Consider the following 21,055-nt stretch of genomic DNA (forward strand, 5'->3'; position numbering starts at 1 on the left):
GGGAGTGAAGGCAGAAGCTATAAATGCAGGAATGCAGCAATGCAGGAGGGAGGGAGAGTGAAAGCATCTTTTTGTGAAAAGTCGTCATTGGCTCCCTTTGGAGAGAGAACACTTCCATCCAGCCAGGAAGATCTTAGCTTTAGGGATATGATTATATGATCAGGTCTGGCTGAGGGAAGCCCCAGTGGCTCCCATGCCCTTGCACACCTTAGCCCTTTACTCCTTGGGCCCACCCCTGTCCTTTGGAGGTATAGGGACACTGGCAGATTCCTGATAGAAGTGAGAGCTGGTGCAGATAGATATTCAGGGAAGAAATTTGCTGGCTTTTAATCAAACGTCTGTATATACGTGCCTTATGATTCAGCAAGTCATTTCGTGAGTATACATGAAATTTTTACATGGACCTATAAGGGGAAATATATGGGGATATTTATTGTAGCATTGTTTATAAAGATTTGGAAGCAATCTGGATGATCTTGATATTCATCCCTGGAGAAATAAATAGGCACAATGTAATAGGCATAACCAAGAAGCACAACACAGTGTTTAGAAGCAATGGAATAGATGTACACATAGCAATATGGGTAAATGTTACAAGTGCGATAGATTTTTTAAAAAATTAAGACACAACCAAAGATTTAGAGCCTAACATTATATTAAAAATATATGCAGAGAAAACAACCATACATGTTTTATAAGAACCCATACAAATAAAAGGGCTAATATCAGATATATTAGAATATTTGGGGAAAAATGAAAATAAATAATACAAGAAAAATCTTATGAAAACCAATTATGATGCTGTAGCAAGAAATGAAGAATGTTATTACCCCAGTCCTCTGAAAAATGAGGTAAAAAAATTCGATTGGAATCAGTTAATGTTTGAAGTCACTTCATGTCAAATGAGTAAGAGCCAGTGTGTCATTCTTGTCTTTGACTAGTTTATCCCCAAACCTTGCCGTTTTGAGCACTGAGGGACAGCTGAACTCCAAGTCAAAACTCTACTCCTCCTGGAACCCCTGGAACAACTACAATATTTGGCCTGTAACGTCTCTCAGTTACTTTCTAGATCATTCCAGGAACATTCTAGCCTTTTGTGGCAGCAAGTTTCTACTCATTTTCACCTCTTTCTTCATGCTCTTCAAGAAAAATAGTCACTCTCGCTGCATTGCTACTGGCCCCAGCTCATGTTAGAGTTCATCTCTGGATCATTAAAGGTTCCTTATGATAACACTCACACCTCTATCACTACTATCTTTGGCTTACAATCTCCATATTGCAGGATGGCATTTTTTCTTTCTTTTTTTAATGTTTATTTTTGAGAGAGAGGGAGACAAAATCTGAAGTAGGTTCTAGGCATTGAGCTGTCAGCACAGAGCCTGATGCGGGGCTCAAACCCACAAACCATGAGATCATGACCTGGGCCGAGGTCAGACACTTAACCGACTGAGCCACCTAGGAGCCCCGACTTTTTTCATGTAATAATTTTATTAAGTGAATGTGTATTTTGAGCAAGTTCTTGGGCTCCATGTTGGGAGGAAGTGGAGTCTGTATTAGTTTCACAATGCTTCTGTAAGAAATTACCATCAATTTGGTAGGTTAAAACCACAGAAATTTATTATTTTAGTTTGGGAGGTCAGAAGTCCAAAATCAACTGAGCCCAAAATTCTACTGGGCTACAATCAAGGCATCAGCAGGCCTGTGTTCCTTCTGGAGGCTGTAGGGGAAAATCTGTTTCCTTTGGTTTTACAGCTTCCAAGGTCACCTGCATTCTTTCATTCATGGCCTCTTCCTCCATCTTCAAAGCCAGTATCTTCCCTGTTTTTGACCTCTGCTTCCGTTATTATGTCCTCTCTCTGGCTCTAATCTTCCTATAAACCTGTTATAACTACTCTTGTGCTTACATTGGGCTCATCCAGACATTGCAGGATCATCTCCTAATCTTAAGGTCCTTAACTTAATTACGTCTACAAAGTCCCTTTTACTATATAAGATAATACATTGATAGATTCCAGGGAGTAGAACATGGGCATCTCTTGTAATTATTCAGCCTACTGCAGAGCTGTAAGCCATTGCCCTTAAGCCATTGTAGCCTAGCAGGGGACACCAAGCAACAGTTTGATAGGCAATTAGTATAGAGTGATGAATGTTATGACCAGGGAAGTATGGGACAAAAGAAAGACACAATCTAGTCTAGGGTTAGGAGTGGCTCCCCAGAATTATGTTCAAGAGAGGTATAAGCTACCAGGTTTGGTAACATGAAGGTAAATGGGCACCATGTACAGAGACCTAGAGATGAGAATGAGAATTAGCAGAATGAAAGCTGACCTACTTCTTGTTGTCTCTGTTCATCCTCCCAGTTCCCATCACACTTCCTTTGTTTATCTTCTCATTCTTGTTTGTAATGCCTCCTTCACCACTCCACTTATCCACCAAGCTTTCCTGCAGACTCTGTATTCATACTCCACAGTTAGCATGACCACATCAAAGAATTCCTATAACTTTGTATATGTACTTTGCTTATACTCATTTTTAATTTAGCATACATTGGTTAAACATATTTACTGGTGGTGCCTGGGTGGCCCAGTCAGTTAAGTGTCTGACTTAGGCTCAGGTCATGTTCTCACAGATTGGGCTCACTGCTGTCAGTGTGGCACCTGCTTTCGATCCTCTGTCTGCCTCTCTCTCTCTCTGCCCCTCCTCTGCTCATGCTCTCTTTCTCTCTCTCTCTCAAAAATAAATAAACATTAAAAAAAAGTATTTTCTGGGGGCACCTGGGTGACTCAGTCAATTAAGCATCCAACTCTTGATTTTGGCTCAGGTCATGATCTCGTGGTTCATAAGTTCAAGCCCAGGTTTGGGCTCTATGCTGACAGTGGGGAGCCTGCTTGGGATTCTGTCTCTCTCCTTGTTCTTCCCCTCCCCCCCCTTGTGTGCTCTCTCTCAAAATAAATAAAATAAAAATTGTAAAAAAAAGTGTTTTCTGTATATATCTTTTTTTCCCTTCTGAACTTGAGACAGGAATCAGTAGGAGACTGTAAATTCATCCTCCTCACACCCCCTTCCCCTTCCAAACTGTTTAGCACCAAGAACAGAACAATCAGGAAATACTGAATGATTAAATGAGCAACAGCACATCTATATTTGTGTATCCGTTCCTGTGACTCCAGCCAGACTAGGCATATCATGAGAAACACATGGTTTCTCACATTGAGGTTTTTCATTTAATTTTTCAAGATATGGTGAAGGCATACTGAGTCAAAATAGTCATCCATTCATTTAAAGTGACCATTGTAGGGGTGCCTGGGTGGCTCAGTCGGTTAAGCGTCAGACTTTGGCCCATGGTTTGTGGGTTAGAGCACCACGACGGGCTCTGTGATGACAGCTTGTCAGCCCTACTCATACTCTGTCTCTCTCTGTCTCTCAAAAATGAACTTTGAAAAAATAAAGTGACCATAATAATAAGTACATGGATCCAAAATAGTATCCTTTGTTGATAACGACTAATTATAGTAAACGGTGACTCAAAAATAACGTGAGGAAGTAGTGGTAGAATGTGTGTATTCACTGTTTTGGTGTAGTGATAAAGAGGGATAGATGGTGAAGAATTAGGTGGGTGGAAGAGAACGAATTCATGGTTATCATTATTTCTCATTGTGTACCTACGATCCCTATATAAGATTTAAATATCAAGTAAGGTTTATGGAAAATATCTTGTGTGAAAAAGTTTACAATCTCCATTACCTACACCATGACACAATTCCCACCTAGATGAGATCACACTTTCATCCTCTAGAGACCAAATGTGTTTTTGTTTCAGTCTTCCAAAGACATCTTTCTTAAGCAGAATGTTCCAGTATAGATAAAATTCACATCTCATCCAAAAATAAACTACATGTAATATTTAGGGAAGTTTTTAAAATAAAATAATTTTGGAGACAGTGTTTAACCACATCCCCTGCTATCCCCTCCCTCTCCTGCCACCAAGTTTTCTTTGTTTTCAGAAGCTGTAATCAACGTGTTTGTAGTACCTCCTTGTATATCTGGCTCTTAAAGTCTTTGAAACTAGACTCTTCACTGGGAACTTCCTATCACCTCCTTCTCCTCCACGAGAGTATCCCCAGCTTACCTCTACCTTCGGAATCTGACTCCCAGGAGATTTGTCTTATCCCCTGATCTGGGGAACCAGGTGAACTCTTGTGCTCAACCTACTACTTATTAATAAGTTCACTGTCATCCCGTTCATGTCCATTCCTTATTCACTGTGACCATTTTGCAACTTAAGATTTTTCCAGTGGTCCCATACTTTACAACAACAAAACTGGACTGTCATTACTTTCTTGCTTGAGACTACCAGGACAAATCCTATCATGATTGTTTTTCCTTTTTACCTTAGGCATCATCAGATGATCATGGCTTCCAGATTATATCACCTAAACAATTGAAATCGAGATTATGCACCTGATAAAACAAGTCTTAGGAAATAGAAAAAAAAATGGAGGGTACCTCTTATTTACAATTGCATAGATATCCAATTGTTTACTTGACTTCTCTTAGGTATTTCAAAGGTACTTACGTCCACAGTCATTCTATGACCTCCTCTCAAAGCCTGGTCCTTTACTGTTCCTTATTTTGTGAATAGCACCACCATCTATCCAGTTGCATAATCCAGAAATCTGGGGTGAATCCTTATCTTCCCTCTGTCTTACTCCCAACACCCAATACAGCACCCTTCATGTTGATTTTACCTCATAAATGGGTCTTGAATTTATCTTGAATAGTCTCACCCATTACCAGTCCAGCTACCCATCATCTGATTCTTTCTATTTATGGAAAGAATGATTATTTCCCTCTTCCAAGCTATTGTAATAGTTTCCTAAGGTCTGGCCCTTTATTCTGCCCCTTCTCCAATCCACTCATCAATCTTTAGTCAAAGTGCTCTTTAAACTGTGTAAGTCTAAGAGCTCTAAGATGGCAGAGCAGCATGGAGACCCTGAGCTTGTCTCATCCCTGAAGTGCAGCTTAATCAGCACCAAACCATTTTGAATACCTAGGAAATTGATCTGGGAATTAACACAACAGTTTGCATAGCTTGAGCCATAGAACTCGGCAGGTATGCAGTGCGGAAAGGTGAACTGGGGGAGAGAAAAGCCATGGAGGGTAGGGAGGTGTTTTTGTGGAGAGAAGACAGAGAAAGAGAAAGGGGGAGAGTACAGTACATCGGGATTCTGCAAGAAAAGCACTCTCCTGAAAGTAGCTACAGAGAAAGAGTGAAAATACTCGCAGGGGACTGAACAAGAAATCTGTTCCCCAAAACCACTGACAGGAAGAACGGAGAAGGTTTAAATAACCACTAGGTTGCTATAAACAGTGGGGTGCAGAGTCTCAAGTTTTGGAGCCCAGTGCCTGGCAGTGCTCTGGTGAGGAAGCAGGGCAAATCCCCAGAAGCAGGCAGCGGGGTCTGAAGGGTCCATGTGCCACATGGGGAGAAGCCATTCCCCTGCTTGAAGAGCATTTGGTAGAGACCATATGGCCTCCCCACAGGCTGAGGTCCCAGTAGACCCTGGAGAGTAGCCACATTTGCTGGTATTAGGACAAAGACACCAGAGTGTGGTAAAACCTGGCGCCAGCTTTGTGTTGTGGTTTGCCATAATCTCTGAACCTCTGCTGCAGCACAATTGCTTGGATGTTTTCTGGGGAAAGCAGGCTCCTGGCTATTGCTCAGCAAGACCCTCCCTTAGAGAGTTTGCATGGGTCCAAGCTTCAGGGATCTCTGAAGTATGGGGTTTTGAAACACAACTCTATCTGAGATAAAACTTAGGAGGGGGTGCTTCCTGACAGGCAGACAGCTTGGACATGGACAAGGTAGACATGGGGAGGCCTGAGACAAAGAGGGGTACTTGACCAGGGATCCGTGAGAGCGCGAAGTTCCTGCACCAGAGAGTAGGGAGCTGGGTGAAGTCATTTCCACCTCTCCAGAGCTGGCACAGGCACTCTACCCTGATCCACCCCAGTGAGATAAGCAGCACCACCTAGTGGAGAATGGAAGCATTACACCAAGCCCCGCCCAAGTGCACCCTCTAAGCACATTCCCTAGAAGGCCAGCACAAATCACTCCACCAGCTTCATGTATGGACTATAGAAAGCTTCCTAGTTTCAGTTCCGGGGGAAACTAGATGTAACTTCCTTTGGGCTTCATTCTGTTTGCTGATTCACTTATTTGTTTTTTTTGCTTCTGATTTTGCTTAAATTGTTTTTTTTTTTTTCCTTTCTTTCTTTTCTTCCTCATTCTTAGATACAGAAAAAGAAAAAAATTATTTTTATTTTTATTTTTTTATTTAGTTTTTTATTTTTTAATTTTAGCTTTCCCCCTAACGTCAGGAACACTATAGGGATGTCCACTCTCACCACTATTATTCAACATAGTGTTGGAAGTCCTTACCTCAGCAATCAGACAACACAAAGAAATAAAAGGCATCCAAGTTGGCAAGGAGGAATTCAAACTTTCACTCTTCACACACGACATGATACTCTGTCTGGAAAACCCAAAAGATTCCACTGGAAAACTGCTAGAACTGATCCATGAATTCAGCAAAGTCACAGGATATAAAATCAATGTACAGAAATCAGTTGCATTTCTATACACCAATAATGAAGCAGCATAAAGAGAAATCAAGGAATTGATCCCTTTTACAATTGTACCAAAAACCATAAAATGCCTAGGAATAAACCTAACCAAAGAAGTGAAAAATTTATACACTGAAAAGTACAGAAGGCTTATGAAAGAAATTTAAGAAGACATAAAAAATAGAAAAATATTCCATGCTCATGGATTGGAAGAACAAATATTGTTAAAATGTCAATACTACCCGAAGCAATCTACATATTCAGTATATTCCCTATCAAAATAACACCAGCAATCTTCACAAAGATAGAACAAACAATCCTAAAATTTGTATGGAACTAGAAAAGACCCCAAATAGCCAAAGCAATCTTGAAAAAGAAAAAGCCGGAAGCATCACAATTTTGGACTTCAAGCTGTATTACAAAGCTGTAATCATCAAGACAGTATGCTACTGGCATAAGAACAGAGACTGAGATCAATGAAACAGAATAGAGAACCCAGAAACATATGGCCAACTAATTTTTGACAAAGCAGGAAAGAATATCGATGGAGAAAAGATAGTCTCTTCAGCAAATGGTGTTGGGAAAAAGTGGACAGCAACATGCAGAAGAATGAACCTGGACCAGTTTCTTACACCATACACAAAAATAAACTCAAAATGGATAAAAGACCTAAATGTAAGACAGGAAGCCATCAAAATCCTTGAGGAGAAAGCAGGCAAAAACCTCTTTAACCTCAACCACAGCAACTTCTTACTCAACATGTCTCTGAAGGCAAGGGAAACAAAAGCAAAAGGGAACTATTGGGATCTCATCAAGATAAAGTTTCTGCACGGCAAAGGAAACAATCAGCAAAACTAAAAGACAACCTAATGGAATGGAGAAGATATTTGCAACTGACGTATCAGCTAAAGGGTTAATACCCAAAATCTATAAAGAACTTATCAAACTCAACACCAAAAAAACCCAAATAATCCAGTGAAGAAATGGACAGAAGACATGAAAAGACCCTCTTCCAAAGAAGACCTCTAGATGGCTAACAGACACATGGAAAAAATACTCAGCATCACTCATCATCAGGAAAATACAAACCAAAACCACAGATACCACCTCACACCTGTCAGAATGGCTAAAATTAACAACTCAGGCAATGACAGTATATTGGTGAGGATGGAGAGAAAGAGGAACTCTTTTGCATTGCTGGTGGGAATGCAAACTGGTCCAGCCACTGTGGAAAATAGTATGCAAATTCCTCAAAAATTAAAAGTAGAACTACCCTATGACCTAGTAATTGCTCTACTAGGTATTTATCCAAAGGATTCAGGAGTGCTGATTCGAAGGGGCACATGCACTCCAATGTTTATAGCAGCACTATTGACAATAGCCAAATTATGGAAAGAGCCCAAATGTCCATTGACTGATGAGTGGATAAAGAAGATGTGGTGTGTATGTGTGTGTGTGTGTGTGTGTGTGTGTGTGTGTGTGTGTGTGTGTGTATGATGGAATAGTAATAGTACTTGGTGATGATAAAGAATAAAATCTTGCCATTTCCAACAATGGATGGAATGAGAGGGTGTTATGCTGTGTGAAATTAGTCAGAGAAAGACAAATGTCATATGATTTCACTCATATGTGGAATGTAAGATACAAAACAGATGAACATAAGGGAAGGAAAACAAAAATAAAAACAGAGAGGGAGACAAACCATAAGAGATTAAGCTGAGGGTTGCTGGCAGCGTATTGGGTGGGGGGAGGGACTAAAGAGGTGTGGGGCATTAAGGAGGACACTTGTTGGGATGAGCACTGGGGGTTATATGTAAGTGATGAATCACTAAACTTTATTCCTGAATTTATTTTTTTTAAATTAATGACTCAAGCACCAAAGCAATTAAGAAGATTTTTAATGTTTATTTATTTATTTATTTATTTATTTATTTATTTATTTATTTATTTGAGAGAGAGTGGGAAAGAGAAAGGGGAGGGGTAGAGAAAGAGAGAGAGAGAGAGAGAGAGAGAGAGAGAGAGAGAGAGAGACAGAGTCCGAAGACAGAGTCAGCACAGAGCCTGACATGGGGCTTGAAACCATTGACCATGAGATCATGATCTGAGCTGAAGTTGGACGCTTAACTGACTGAGCCACCCAGGTGCCCCACTCAACTCAATTTTAAATGTACTTTTTTCAATAAAAATAAAATGTTGAACCAAGAAAAAAAATTTAAATATGTGAATTTCATCATGGAAGTATTCTTCCTAAAAACATTCTGTGACTCTCTACTGCTTTTAGAATTAAAATACTTCAGGCTTACACTGACTTGCCTGGTCTGGTAACTTCTTACCTCACACCATCAACATCTGCACTCTGCCCACCACCACCATCTTGCTCTAACAACATACACTGTAGTTCTTTCTACTTACCGTTCTCTGCACCCTGGCCTTCCACCAAAGTATATTACAGTTTCTGTACTTTCTGAAAGCCGTACCCTTGCCTCTGGTTTTACTTTCTAACATTTTCATTACTCAGGGAAATCCCTGAGGACTCCAAGTAGGCAAGCCTCCCTTTATGGACTGACAGAGCACAGTGAATTTCTTCCCAACACTTGCCAGAATTGAAATTTTACAGTTTTCTGTCTAACTCTTTAATTCTTGTCAGTTTTTCCTACTAAATTATAAGTTCCATGAGGGTAGGTCATGTCCCATTATTGCTTCCCCAGAATTTGGTAAAGAGTAGGAACTGAATAAATACTTGTTAAATGAATGACTTAAAGTCTCTTACAGCCAACACCTAATGACTGCTGTCTAAAATGAAATAGGATTTACTCGTGAAAATGGCAAAAGTGCCTGCATATTTTAAAAGAAGAGAGTGACCTATAACTACAAATGGGTAGAGAAAGAGAAGCTGAAGTGGCTTGTTTCAAAATGCGTTTCTGAGAGTAGCTGGAACAGGCTGGTTTGGTCAGAAAAACAGAACCACTACAAAGAGAAGTGAATGTTTTAATATGGAATGAGCATGTATGCAAATGTATGAGGAGCTGGGGAGTGAAGGTTATAGGAAGAGGACTGGAGAAGTCTTCACTAACAACTTCACTCCAAAGCACTGGCATGGGGAAACTCATGGGAGCTTTTGAGGAAGTTTGACAAACAACTTGAGTCTGGCGACTATATGGAGGAGGGACTCCTGGCAAGTCCAGTTAAGCTGCTATGATTAGAGGGTAGGGGGCTTCTGGGAAGGTCTGGAAAACTGCTAAATCAGTGGAAGCTGCCTTGTCTGACCCTTATGGTCTTTTAAGATTAATGACCTCAGCTTTATTTGTACTTACCAAATCTTGTATTTGCAAACTCACTGGGAAACTCTGACTTAAAACCATACCATGAAAGGTTTCTAGGAAACACTTGAAAGTGATAGTGGTACTGACAGTTTGATAGTAGATCACATTGCCCAGGAAGGCTATCGCTTGATTTTATTCCAGGGCTTTCTTTGAGTACATCATTTTGAACGAGGACTAGTAAAGGAAAACTCAGTTTTGACTCCAGAATTTCTTTTTGAGGTATCGAGGAATCGAGGTTGTAGATTAAAAAAAAAAGTTTTAACATGCCCTTATTCATCTTCATGTGGAATCCAGATTTTCTGGCCTTTGGAATGGTTTTCAAAAGAGCAAATAATAAATGTATAATCTGAGTGTAAAGGGTCATTAGATGGCATATGAGCCTGGCTGGTCTTAGAACTATATGCAACCATTTCTCTTCCTTGGTCTGGACTTTCTCATCTACAGAAGAAATGAAATCCCTCTTCCCTTATGGTACATTATGGTACTAATAGCTACAGTGTTTGTTTGTGGTTTATGGAATGCTTATTATATATCATGTTCAGTGATATCTGTACATAGCTCTTATCCATATGATTGCCAAGGAAGAATGAAGGTGCAGAAGCAATAATGCATCTTTGGGTATTAGGAGGGCCAAATGAGCTATCTATAATGAATCTAGAATATTGCCTAATACAGAATGGGCATTTAAGTGACCTCCTCTACTGTCATACTTCTGATAAATGACAGTGTAAAGACTTAATACTTTGTTTATTATGCAGATTTTAAAAAACTTAGACACCATTATTATATAATCCTCATAAATAGGAGTTGCTAATTATAAAAAATTACAAATGATTTATTTAATCTTTAGTTTTCATCTATTCTTGGCATCTCATCTATTACTGGCATCTCTATATGTGTCAATAATGAGTAATAGGATAGCATACTGCCCTAATCTTTGTGGTTATTTTTCACTTTTCAAAGTGCTTTTACATATGTAATCTCATTTTATCCCCTCAACAACCCTTTAAGATAGGTTGGCCAATAATTATTATGTTCATCTTATAGATGTGGAAACTAAAACCCTTGGCTGGTTAATGAAGAAAGAAGTTCTATTTATTGGTTTCTTATAATATCTAGGGAATTTTAGTCTCTATTACAGTTCTTGCAATGAGTTTCCCCTTTTGCAGATACAAAATAAACTCATAATTTACATAAATAACTAAACTTATACAACTGGTGAGGACATTCCAATCTGGTAACTCAAACCCAGGGCTGTGTGGCTTCAGAGCTCTTCTTTACATAATGGCACTTGAAGTCTTATGATGAGTCAAGGGCACAGCCTGAACTAGGACCTTGGACTCTGGACCCTTTTCCAAATGGAAAAGCTAATCAATTACATATTTTTTCACCAAAAACTCTAGTTATAGTACATATTATAAAATTAACCATTAGAAAAAGAGTTGGAACTGTAATGGGATTTTTTTTTAACACAGTGTTACAGTAAGGATGTTACTCAAATGGACAGGCCTATTCCTTTTTCTTCAGTGAAAGGTTTAGATATATAATTTTAGTTCTTTTCTATTCACTTTTATCTATTTTTTGTTTCTTCTTATCAGGGTTCTGTTGTGTATTTGTGTATGTGCACAAATACATATGCACACCATATATATGTACAGTTAATTGGGCTCTATCTGAACAAAGAATTTCTATTTTGTATGCTGAGAGTTCTAGCTACAATAGATTATAAGGGACTAAGATGGTGATTACCTCTGCCTTCCATGTGGTAACTGAGACCATTAAAAAATCCCAGCCTCTGCAATGGACTCTGCAATCTCTCCTTATCTTAAAAGTTACTCATTAGCAACTTTCAACTTGCTGAGAAATTTCCTTCAATAATACCCCTTGGTTCAGAGCTCCATAGATTAAGTTTGCATTTGTAAAGATCACTTTCCTTTGATCTAAACACTGTCATAGTCTTGTATTATGGGACAGGGTTAATCAGATCACACCGTTAGTTATATATATGATATATGTAATATATGATATATATATATGATATATGTAATATATGATATATATATATCTCAAAATCTCTTAAATCATATGGCACATGCAGAATGTATTTTAAAAGTTCTCTGAAAAGCTAAATTGCTCTGAGATTAGAAACTGGAATAAACACTATTAATGAGAACTTCTCCCATGCTATAAAGAAGTGTTCCTTAAACACGGGCACACACATGATGAAAAGAGCTAAAAGTTACAACACTGTAGTTAGGAACGATCTTAGAAGCCTGCTTTATATGGGAGTGGGTTCAAAAAATACTTTTGCATGTGGAAATTAGAGTATCATTGTGTCCCATGAGAACAATTTTTGTAGAATCATGGAGCTGAAGGCTGAATCCCATGTGCTGAAAAGGATCAGTAGAAGTAAAAGTAGATCTGGATGCTACATTATACTTTCAAAGTATTGAATAGGGAAGACTGGCAGCTTGTAGGAGAATTAGGGTTGACAGAAGGACCTTGAATGCATTAGAAGATAAATATGCTAACTCTTGAGTAGACTGGCATTATTTATTGAATGGAATGTTTTCAGTATGGGTGTTTGCTTATTTACTGATTAGTCTAAATAAACTACTGAATACTTTTAAAATGCCATGCCTTTCCAACTCCATCCCTTCCTCCTCCTTTCCTCTCTCCCTCCCTCTTTTCTTCCTTCCTTCCTTGTTTCCTACCTTATCGCCTTCCCCTTCTTTCATTAATAATATTGTTGAGCACCTACCATGTCCTGCAGGGTGTTAGTCTCTGATAGTACATGATGAAGAAAACATAAGTCGTGTCCTCAGTGAGTAGAGAAACTGCAACAGAGCCATGACCTCTCAACCTAAAATCACCTGTCTAAAGAAGAGGCCAAGAAAGGGAACCATGACATGTTGTTAGTTAGTTCACTTGGTTCCACATGATCACTGGTCATTTCAAAATGCTTCAAGCCATGTCTTTAATAATAACCTATTTCATAATGTTGCTGGGATAAGTATCGGGTTTGGACTAATCCACAATGGGGTGGGAGAGTGGATTTCATCACCAGTAATCTGACATGTTTTCAATTTGCTGTGAATTTTCAGAGATTTCAGACTATAACTCTTTGAATGTATTTGGGTTTTAGTATTTTTTGTCTAGTTCATTCTGGCCCAGACTCTTACTATCTTTTCATTTATCTTACCTTTATTTCTCAATTCAATTCAAAGATCAGTCTCTACAAAACGAAAACAAAACTGAAAGTAAAATAACAATAGTGTAATAATTGGGCTGTTTTTGCTATTTAAAAAAAATGCTTTCAAAGTTTCAGAAAGATTGCAAAAGTAGTTCAAAAACTTTTTTTCTGAACCATTTGAGAGGAAGTTGCCCCCATGATGCCTCAACACCCTTTACTACTTTAGTGTGTAATTAACTACAAGCAAGGACTTTCTCTTATCTAGCCTTAGTGCAATTATCAAAATCAGGAAATTGACATGAATAATTACTACCTCCTAATCCACAGAACTCATTCAAGTTTGCCAGTTATCCCAATAATGTTCTTAGGATCCATTCCCAAACCATGTGTTTTATTTATTTGTCATAATTCTTTGATAGTCTCTTTTAATTTGGAAAAGAATCTTTATTTCTTTTTCTTAGTTTTAATAACCTTGATATTTAAAAAAATTACAAGCCAGTTATTTTGTATTTTTCTTTTTGATTTTTTTCTGATGCTTCCTCATGATTTTTAAATTTAATTAAATTTTTTATTTTTAAATGTTTATATATTATATATATAAACATATATATACATATATATATATACATATACATATATGTTTGTGTATATATATATATATATATATATATATATATGGTCAAGTTAGCTAACATACAATGTATACATACAGTGTGGTCTTGGTTTTGGGGTGTATTCATTGCTTCTGTACAGTACCCAGTGCTCATCCCAACAAATGCCCTCCTCAGTGCCCATTTCCCCACTCCCCCATCCCACCATCAACCCTCAGTTTGTTCTCTGCATTCAAGAGTCTCTTATGGTTTGCCTCCCTCTCTGTTTGAAACTATTTCTCCCCCTTCCCTTCCCCCATGGTCCTCTGTTAAGTTTCTCAAGTTCCACATATGAGTGAAAACATGATATCTGTCTATCTCTGACTTATTTCACTTAGCCTAATACCCTCCAGTTCCATCCACGTAGCTGCCAATGGCAGGATTTCATTCTTTCTCATTGCTAAGTAATATTCCATTGTATATATAAACCACATCTTTATCCATTTATCAGTTGATGGACATTTGGGCTCTTTCCATAATTTGGCTATGATTGTGGTCATGCAATTTTGGCATGGATATCAATGTGATTTTTTCACTACATCCTATCTGGTTGCATACAATTTCAGTTTGTCTGGTTATAAGTGATATTAACTTTGATCACTTCCCTATTCTAAAGTGACTCTTCCCTTTGTGTTAGTATTTTTGGAAGGTACTATGAGACTATGTAAATATCCAAATTTTACCCATAAGTCATAGCATCTATTGGTGCTTTTGGCTAAATTATTACCATGTTGGTTGCCAAATGATGATTTTTAAGTGTCATTCCTGAAAAATTTATTAGTTGCCATTCCACTGTAAATAAATAATTTCTTCCCTCATTCTTTAATTTGCTTACCTACACCAGTTTTGGCCCACATACTTCCATTTTATTTGATTGGTTATCATTTGCTGTTATTGTTACCAAAAAGCTTGGCATTATTCTTCAGTTTTTTTTCTTTTCCTCACACCCCATAATCTAAACTATCATTTAGACCTGATGGAGGTATCTTCAAATCACTTGTAGAATCTGTTGACATTTTTCATTTTTGTCACTACCAAGGTAATTTAAACTATCTTTATCTTCTGATTTTTTTTAGTGACCTCTTGACTTGGTCCACTTACCACAGCCTCACAGCCCCCCTGCAGTCAGTGTTTTGTGCAGCCATAGAAATGAAAATCTCTCTCCAAAATGGAAGTCAGGTCATGTCACTCACTTTCTTGCTTGAAATCACCTCGTGGCTTCCCATGCCTTTGGAATACATTTCAAATTCGTTACTTTGGACAGTTCCATAAGAGCTAGCTCTACCTGGCTCTCAAACTTTATTTCATTTATTTCTACCCTATACTTACCATGCTCCAGCTGTTTATGGTATTAAACTGTTTTTAATACATGCCCAGGTTACTCCCTAGACTTTGTATTTGCTGATTACTCTTCTTCTTGTGATTTGTTTCTCTTCCCATTCAGGTATCAGTTGAAACTTTACTCATCAGAAAGGTCTGTCTTGACCATCTATATTGAAATAGGTCCTCTTACTAGATTGTGACACCCTGCATTTTCTGGTATCCCCTATTGCCATATCCCCTATTGCCATAACACCAAAGTGTCTGGCACAGAGCAGGTGTGAAATAAACATTCGTTGAACTTCTTTTATGTTGTCCATTACCATTACACCACCTTCCTCGAGTAGATGAGTAGTTATTATATTATTTATTTAAGTATATATACATATTAATACAAAATAAATAATAAACATAAAAGTACTGTCTTTTGTCTTCAGCGTTTTTAATAGGCTCATATTTTTGAAAGCCATGTACAAAGATAGCAGGATGGTCTTTATTATTAATAGTGCCAAAATATTGACATAAAATTTTATGTGTAAGACTAAAGCACATATATGCTATAGGTAGGACAATAAAAGGTTCAAGGAAAATTCTTGGGCTTTGACTTGAGCAAGTGACACTTTATGTGCTCATCACCAGAAGCACTGTGTAGTTCTGAGATTATCAAAGAGTTCCCTGTACATCCATAACTACTGCAGAGCGAGATGTTCATTTTATATATTCTCTCATCTGAGAAATTCTTCCTTTTGAGGGTTTCTGACCATAGGATCAGATATTTTTGCTTTGAAACTTTAGAAATCTGCCTTCCTAAATTATAGGAAATATCTGATAATATCATGTCTTCTATTTCTTTGTTGGTTGGATAATTTAACTTATAAAATTGCATAATGACCTATTTTCTTCCTGAATTCCTGTGATTTATAAATCATCAATGGTTTCCCTAAAATCCAATCCAGATAGTTTTATTACCTCCTTTGATTTCCAAAAATGGAATGCCCAACAAGGAAGAGAAACATTTATCAAGGCATTGCTTCTAGAAGAATGAGACTTGCAGGTGTCAAGAGAATTGATTTTTTTCAATGTATTTTATACATTTGTAAACTCTGTCTATTGGTAAGGCCTCTGTAATCAGAAATGTATACAGATTATGCTATAAAAATTATTTTCTAATTCTTTCTTAGTTAACAAACTTTGCAAATTGGTGGGAATCCCTGATATATGCCATGGCTTTGTAGGTTTGAGTTTTCTGAACTAGCAACACATTAGTGGCTTTGCTCAATTACTATTAGGTTATGAATTCATTGTATATAGATTTTGCTAAATTTCCTTTCATTTGTAGTGTTTCAAAAAAATTTTTGGCATGCATTCCTGGATTCATGAACCATTCCATTCTATAAGATTTCTTACTAACTAAATGTCTTATTTATTTTTATATGAACTATGCTAGGCGCGTAAATAAATAGATGGGTAACCTATTTTATAAAAGCATTAGGCCTTTTTCCTATTGTGCATGCTGGGAAGAATATAACTTCACTTCTTAAGTGAATTTTACAATTTTTTTAATGTTTATTTATTTTTGAGAGAGACAGAGACAGAATGTGAGTGGGTTAGGGGCAGAGAGAGAGGGAGACACAGAATCCAAAGCAGGCTCCACGCTCCACGCTGTCGGCACCAGAGCCCGACACAGGGCTCGAACTCGCGAGCTGTGAGATCATGACCTGAGTTGAAGTCGGAGGCTCAACCGACTGAGGCACCCAGTCGCCCCAATCTTAAGTGAATTTTAAAGTGATATCTTGACATAAGTGCATAGCAGCCTCTGAATTAGAATAACAAAATATAGGGGCACCTGGGTGGCTCAGTCGGTTGAGCGTCCGACTTCGGCTCAGGTCATGATCTCACGGTTCTTGGGTTCAAGACCCGCGTTGGGCTCTGTGCTCAAAGCATAGAGCCTGGAGCCTGCTTCAAATTCTGTGTCTCCCTTTCTCTCTGCTCCTCCCCCGCTCATGCTCTGTCTCTCTCTCTCTCTCCTTCAAAAAATAAATAAAAAACATTAAAAAAAATAAAAAAACCCACAAAATATAGCTAAGGGAAATTTTGGAAAGACTTGGGCTATTGGGTAAAGAATAGATTGTGGTGGGGCACAAGAGGGGAAAGAAGCCAGTTAGGAGGCTATCTTTGTAGTGATCTTGGTGAAAGATGGTGGTGGCTTGAACTAGGATAATAGTCATGGAGTAGAGAATAGTGCAAAGTTTCACAATATGCTTTTGAAGTGCTACCAGTAGGTCTTCTTCACAGATTGAATGTAGGTGCTAGGGAAGAAGAGAACACACTTAAAGACATTGTTAAAAGTCATCTGCAAACCAAAACAGATGCATTTTTTCTCCTCTGAATATCATTCTGAATGGAACTGCCATTTTGCTCAGACATTTTATTTAGACATATAATCAAGCATTTTTAATAGGCAGGTCTCTTGGACAAGTAGGAGGCCAATGAATATTCTGAAATTGCACACAAAATTTTAAATTTATGCATGTGCTTTTCCTAGGAAGAAAGTTACAGCTTTCATCTCAAAGAAATCTTTGAACAAAAACAAGTTAAAAATGTCTATTAGTCCATTATCACACAAAATGCAGTATAACAAACAACAACAAAATTCGGTGGCTTAAATCACCATAATTTGTTTTCTCGCACATGCTTGTGTGCCAGCCAGAGTCGTTCTACTGATGTCTTTTGGGGGCACCTATACTCTGTTCCAGATCGTGGGTTCAGGTCAGATATGCTCCTTGTGCCAATAATCCTCTGGATCTGGTGACCCACCTGAGACATGCTTTCATAGTGGTGGCAGAGGTACAAGGGTGAAAGCCCGCCCCTATGAGCACATTTCAAGCCTCTGCTTGTGTAGCATCTGCTAACTTTCCTTTAGTTAAAGCAAATTACATAAGAAATCCCAAAGACAAGGGTGGGGAAGATCACGGCACCTGTAATTGGGAGGGACCACAAAATCATATGGCAAAGGGCCATGCAAAAGTCACAAGGTAAACTCATATTTTGTTTGTTTGTTCCTGGTTTTTTGTTTCCCTTTCCAAACGTGTACTACTGAAAACATCAGCTTGGCATTTTGTAGAGAATGAATATACCAGTTTCTCCCATTCTTGAAGCACCTCCTGCCTGGGTTTTGTACTTGAAATCTTTTTCAACTAAAGTCCCAATCTTTGGATGTGCCTTGATGGGGACGTATGTGACATACTGAAGGTTTATCTTTCTAAATGAGCTTAACTCAATGTGCAACCCCAGGACTTAGTAATATGAAAGGTTTTTTTCCCTGCTTGACTTTATGCTTCATTCTGACAGTTTGTATTCATATATGAAAGAAATAAAAATTCAACGAAACTAACACACACACACATACACATACACAATCTGTAAAGAGACATTTTTACTCCTTGTGATACCACTTCAGTTTTCCAGCAGCTAGGTATTCCCTGGAGCTATTAATAAAGGGTCTCAAAACTCAGAATATCTTCTATTTCCCTCAAAAATTCAACTTGTTCCAAAAAGGAAATATACTGTAACTTTTAAAAGAAAATGCAAGCAATGAGATGATCTACATATAAAATCAGCAAATGTATGCTCCCGTCTGCCTTGTCCAACAGGATTAAAACTCATTTCTGGAATCGTAAACTCCCCGTAATCACATCCAACCAGACTTCCAATCAGAGCTCTTGGTTTCAGATGTATTTAAAAAAAATTCCTTTTATTCTCTAGGTCTTTCTTGAAGAATAAACTTTGCAGTTTCTTGAAAGTGTCTCCTGTGGTGTGCACATGCGGTTTTTAATCTTTTCCTCTCACCAGGGCAAAGATTGAAAGGATCTGTAATTAATGACTTGAAAAAATATTAAGCTGGATTTAAAGAAAGAGACCCAAACAGCAAAAAAGCTCCACATAACCACATGTCTTCTTTAATTGAAAGAATGCTAGAGAATTCTGCAAAAATTGCTAATATACTAAGGCAGTTCCACATTAACCCATATAAAGGATATGGAGGCCTGTGTATTGGTATTTTACTGGCTCTCCCGACACTGGTTATAGAGGCAAAAATAGTCTAAAGATGATCAATAATTAATCTTGAGTGTTTAAGGTATGTTTTTATTTGGTGGCAGGGGGCTCACCTAGATGACCTCTTTGCATCCTTTCCAATTTAGACCAAACCAAGTTGACTTCATTAAATAGGATTCTCTTTCTCCTTCAAAGTTATCTGTGTTCAGGGAGAAAGGATATAAGTCTATCTCTGCCTATTGATTTCTTTCCTTGTAGAATGTGTGAAGGAGAAACATCTTGCAAGATCTTTCTTTGGCACAGGAATAAGTAGACAATCTAATTTTAAAGGTGCCAACACATAAAGGGATACATGTGAGTGTCTGGAGTCACAGTGGTTTACATTTGAATCCTGACTCCATGGCCTACTCTGTGGCCTTGGGATAGTGGGTAAACTGGTTTAAGTTCAGTTTCCTCACAGATTTTTGTGGGGATTATGGGTAGTCCTCAGTCCAATTCCTGCACAAAGTAAGCACTTTAACACATTGTTTAATAAATTGCTGTCTCTACTGGCTTTGCTTAAAACTTCAGAAATTAGCGGTAGTATAGGCTATGAAAATGAGTGAAATATAGTTTCAATTTGTTGATTACAAATAACTTTGAGTGTACTATGCACAAAGGCTCATTCTACTTTTTGGGTGACTTGGAATATTGCTAATAAATGGCTTTCTAATGAAATGACATTCTCAGAGCAACTCGTCAATAATAGCTTATGACCAGGGTCTAACCAAAATATGAAAATGGGGGCCACACCTTGACTTGAGGTGGGGGCCCTGCCAGGTGCACCACCACCTTTGCCCTGAGACTATTAACTTGAGTGTTAGCATTTTAAGGAGACTTCTTGTTGGGGGGGGGGGGGTCTAGCCGCTAACCAGCCCCTTCCTAGCTGGGACCGGTTGGCAAGACTGTACCTAGTGACGTTTGTACAACTGAAGACTCTATTTTGTGCTTTAAGAAGAATAAAACTGACTACATTTTTCCTCCAAAAAATAAAAGAAAGGAAATGGAGTCCATACAGTCAAAAGGTGATCAGTTAGGTGAACTACTTGTGTTTTAACGAGGTGAAAAGGAAATTAGAGGCATTCCCTTCTTTATCACTTATCTTTTGTTTACCTTTTATGTACTAGGCCCTATCCTAGGTGCAAGGAGGGAATCAAAGGAGAAAAGGCAAGGTCCCTGAGCAAGCAAAGCTCTGGCTTAATGTATGATTGTGCCCAAACTTAGTGCTCTGTGGTAATGTCTGAGAATGGACTCTCTCCTGGTAGGGGAGATTTGAGTGGGGGAGTAAGAAATGATGTTGATGATGTGGGTGGAAGCATCTGAGGAAAGATTTCAAAGGACATCCTGATAAATTGAGAAAAATTTAGCAGAAAAAATAAGAGAGAACCCTAATAGGGTCTTGATTGGTTATTTGTTTTTGGTAGGAAAAAGTGGAATGATGTAGATAGCATTGGAAAGTGCTTACTTTGGCAGCTATAAGTGCAATTGATTTTGGACAAGGGAGAGGATGGGGTTAAAAAGTTACATTTCTATAAAACCAGCTACATAATTCTATATCTGTCCTATAGGGAATAGGATTATTCCCCATCTGTAGAGAATAAGAGAAGAATTAGAGTGGAGGAGACCCAGAATGACCGCCAGCTCACCCAGTAGGTCACAATGGAAGCTGGTTCTGGTAATCTTGTTCACATGTTCCCCGCATCTGAACTTATTACTCAACATCTCTCTATCCTTCAATTCTTAGTTTAGTCCCAAAGCGTTACAAGAGGGAATGATGAGGCTCCTACCTGTAGGAAGAGGTTGTCTGGTCAACTTACCTTCTTCTATGATGGTTCACAGTCAGGGTC

General features: G+C 38.2%; 1 long non-coding RNA gene across 2 annotated transcripts in view; it reads left to right on the top strand.

Annotated features, from left to right (window-relative positions):
* LOC147576543 (uncharacterized) overlaps positions 1 to 21,055 on the top strand; it is a 266,331-nt gene that overhangs the window by 138,099 nt on the left and 107,177 nt on the right. Inside the window, exon 3 of one of the 2 annotated variants that reach the window (XR_015241420.1) lies at positions 4,397 to 4,492. The exons of the other annotated variant lie outside the window; for it this stretch is intronic. This is a non-coding gene — a long non-coding RNA (uncharacterized LOC147576543). Of the gene's footprint in view, positions 1 to 4,396; positions 4,493 to 21,055 lie in introns of those variants that run through there. 2 annotated transcript variants of the gene reach the window in all.

The sequence above is a fragment of the Puma concolor genome, chromosome D1, assembly GCF_028749965.1.
Source record: "Puma concolor isolate L17-30 chromosome D1, mPumCon1.1.hap2, whole genome shotgun sequence".
In the NCBI taxonomy this organism is placed as follows: Eukaryota; Metazoa; Chordata; class Mammalia; order Carnivora; family Felidae; genus Puma; species Puma concolor.